The sequence below is a fragment of the Neolamprologus multifasciatus genome, chromosome 16, assembly GCF_963576455.1.
Source record: "Neolamprologus multifasciatus chromosome 16, fNeoMul1.2, whole genome shotgun sequence".
Classification (NCBI taxonomy): Eukaryota; Metazoa; Chordata; class Actinopteri; order Cichliformes; family Cichlidae; genus Neolamprologus; species Neolamprologus multifasciatus.
Window position 1 is genome coordinate 34586878 of NC_140454.1, and position 3837 is coordinate 34590714.

General features: G+C 40.4%; 1 long non-coding RNA gene across 1 annotated transcript; it reads right to left on the bottom strand.

The window, feature by feature from the left end:
* Positions 1-881: 881 nt before the first annotated feature.
* On the bottom strand, positions 882-3837 carry LOC146501166 (uncharacterized). The gene is made up of 4 exons (XR_014869825.1): positions 3471-3837; positions 2846-2956; positions 1982-2592; positions 882-1817 (listed from the first exon to the last, which is right to left on the bottom strand). It is a non-coding gene; the product is annotated as an uncharacterized LOC146501166 (long non-coding RNA).

Sequence of the window (3837 nt, forward strand, 5' to 3'; positions counted from 1 at the left end):
TCCGTCCCCACCAATGCCACAACCAAATCTACGCCCTTGGAGGAGTCGGCAACACTGCCGGATATTTAGTTGTCTGCTTCTCTCTGGGCTTTGCACAGCTCTGACTGCTAGCTAGCTAACGAGCTAAAGTCAGCCATGTAGATAACTGGGAAAAGTAAAAACTTCATGGTTCTACTGATGTATAGAGAGGAAGAAATAATTTTAGGACTATAATAAGTTCCATAATAATACTTATGCTCCACGGTTGCCTTTACTGTACACTTTAAAGGGTTTCAGGCAAAGTTACACAAACTCTAGTTTTAGCCTCAGACTATCCAGGCCGATGCTAGCAAATGCTAATGTTAGCCTCTGATTTAGGCTGCTAAAGTAAAGACTTTTAGCTAGCTGACCAGGATAGACTAATTTGGTGGTTAAAAGACTGAAGTCCAACTTTTGTTGAAAATTTACCCAAATGGAAAAGATTTATATAAATCTTATAAAGTTTTTATCTGTCTTGTGTGAAACTTGTATGAAAAGCATACAAGAGTGAAAACAGATATAAGATCCCTTGAACAATTATATAAATGAAACTTGTATGTTTTGGATACTAAAACAATATATGAAAGTAATGAGAAAGTGGCCACTTTCATGAGTAAATTATATAAGTTTTTACTATTTCTTTTCCATGTGGGTTATGTAGTGCTGAGCATGTCATTTCTGGTATGTGGGATATTTTTGTGACCTCGCTGAGCTAATGTGGTTAAATCATAACTATATCTTGATTGAAGTATAATATAAGCGTTGTGCTGGTGTGCAGGGCTGTGATATGCCTTGTGGGGATGCTGCTAAAATATATAATTGTCTATATCACGCTTTTAGCCTAATAATGAGCATGTCTTCAGATCCTTAGAGATTATTTGAGAAGTGGATCAACAGCTTTCACTAAAGGAAACACTCTAAACCTGCACTGAATGCTGTTATGGATATGCAACTCTACTTGTATTATTAGAAAATTATAAGTTATTATTTTTTAATTCGATTTCATTTTTAGCTTAAATATAAACAGCAAAAAAAAAAAAAAAAACTTCTTACAATTTCTTTTAGTTCCTCTGTTTTTTCCTGAGAATAAATTCTGACTGGTCTTATTGGCTGAAATGAAAGAGCAAAACTCCCGACTTCATGTATGAACTGAACTACAGTGAAAATCCAAGGAAACGCTGGCAGATGGAACGTGATGCAGACTGAAGGCTGCATTCAGGACTTGATCTGCTTCATGAAGAGTGGTACATTTTGAACTATGATGTTTAAGTGTTGTGACTGCTGAGGATTCGTGGACACAGATCCTTGTTCACTGCGCTGCTGTTTACAGTTTAAAGTCTTCCAAAAGTCTTTGGCTGAGCCAAAACAACCGCAGCAGTGATTCGAACCTAAAGTACTCTGGATACTGTTACTGTACAAATACTATTACATGTTTGTTGGTCAGGTGTCCTGCAGGAAGAAAACACTTGAATGTGCATGAATGCGTTTACATGAGGACAAAGTGACTTCAAGGGAAATACAAATCTTCACATTTTGATGTCTGTCAGTTATTTTGTTCATGAATCGGCTGTTTAGTCGTTTTAGGATGAGATGGATGCTGTCATCATATTTTAGGATAGTTTTTAAGGTGAAGAGAGTAAAAGAATATTTCACTTTAAACATGCCGATGTTGTTGTGGACTAAGCTCAGATAATTATAGGTTGTAACTGCATAGTATGGTTAAGGATATAAACATTAAGTCTAAGCTCTTCCTCTCCTGCCCGTCTTTCTGATCTTTCTCCATCTCTGAGTGAACGTAGCTCTCACCTTTAGCTTTAGCACACACTGTGAGACACGCTGTGTGTTTGCTGATGTTTGTTGAGCCGATAGAAACGTTGGAGAAACATCCTTGATGCTCTTTCCTCTTCTGTAGAAACTAGAAGCCGACGACATACGTACGCCCGCTTTAACTCAGAGTATAAACACTATAAATGATACCGTTGAACCAAAAGTAATGAGTCTGTTTTGAAAAGTCAAGGAGTAGAAAGTAGTGTTAACATGTAGGCAGTAAAACGTTGTCAGAAAATACTGAAGTCCAGATACCTTCTACGCAAGTACAGTAACAAGATCCTTCGGTTTATCTTCACAGAGGGAGAAATGTTAAAGCTCAGAAATCTCTCAGTTTCAAGCAAGAATTACAAATACTGAGCATAACGAGGTACAGCCCATCGTGTGAAGCTCTAAATTAAATAATGCCACAGAGATGAAGCTGGTCTTTAGAGTCTTGGTCTCACTCTGAATCTTAATGCAGGCTTCATTTGTGGTCATCCTGCCTCGATGGCAGGCGAGCTGACCTCAGAGCTGTGAAAGCTCAGAGCTGTGCTTCTCCTGAGCTTTCTCTTTGGCTGTCTGCCCCTGAAATGGAAGGACAACGTTCCTGCATTGAGATGCAGCAGAGCAGCAGTGTTTGCTTTAAGTCCTGCCAGTACTGGTCAGCCCGTGTGCAGCGCCACCTTCCTGTACAGCACTAGCACAGCACCGTTGGAAAGATAAGCAGCTGACGGCTGTCTGGCCTCCGTTGTCTCTGTTGGTGATCTAGAGCAAGAGAAAAATGTGTCAGTCACAAACCAGGACAGCAGGGGGCGCTCGCCAACTTTTGATCAGTGTTAATGATGCTGCTGTGACACTAAGAGCACTCTGGTTAACGTGCGCGCAACATTTTTTGTAATAAATTAAAATTTTGATGTTTGCATATTAATATCAGCTGTCCATAATTATTGTTCGACACAAAATCAGATAATTGTATCTGCTAAAACGGTAAAAGAACAACATTCAGAAGCTTGCTTACATTTCTTGTAGCCAAAGGCTGCGAGTACTACGAGTACTATGAGTACTACGAGTACTATGGCTACTATAAATAGTCCAATCCCAGCCGTTGCAGCCACAGGCAGACCTTCAACTGTAAATGAGCAGATTGTGCATCACCCACAAATGCAACATAACGTTATTGTGACTGCATGGATCATGAATGTAGTGGAAGTTTATGTTAATGACTGCATTAAACACAGAAATCATCCATGTAGTATAAATTTATTTAATCAGTTTATTTGGTGTGTAAGTAAGTTAGCTGTGCTGTGACAGCAATGGACCACAAATAAAACCTGCAGCTGTTCAGCAGCTCTGCTCATTTCAGCAATGCACACTGAAATCAAACTAGAAATCATATTAGTCTGTAGTATGTGTGATATATGCTAACATGTGCTGCTTTTCCTGCAGAGCCCGTTTTAAACACACATGGTGTGTAAGTCGTTTTAAAGTGTAAATGTGCTGCGCTCACTGGGGACCTCATCTGTCACCTGTCTGGACTCAGGGTTTGCAGCTGTGAGGCGACAGAAATCCCAGCGTTTTGAGATACTGACACACTTTGATGGGAGGCTGGATGCTGATTAATGGTGATGTAATCCTCTGTGTACCTGCAGGCAGGTCTGCAGTTGCTCCCACAGTCTTGTTAGAAGTTGGGTTGTAAACGTTGCACCGTCTTTGACCCCGTGCTGTTGGCTGTGCTGATGACGCCGTAGGTGCCGTCTTCCTCCTTGTGGATCTGAAGGGTCGGAACATCAGGTGGTTCCAGTGCACGTTCATGTCCTTCGTGGTCGGTGGAAATCCATGCCAGTTCAGGTTCAGGAAAGCCCCCCTGTGTTGTGCAAGTTGCTGTCATCTTCTTTTGGTTGATCTCGATGTTTGGCTCCTTAAAATTAGCTGCAAATATTGTAAATATGTATTAATGACATATAAGATAACAAGTTTGATGTGCTGTAAAGTGACGCAGATACCAACCTG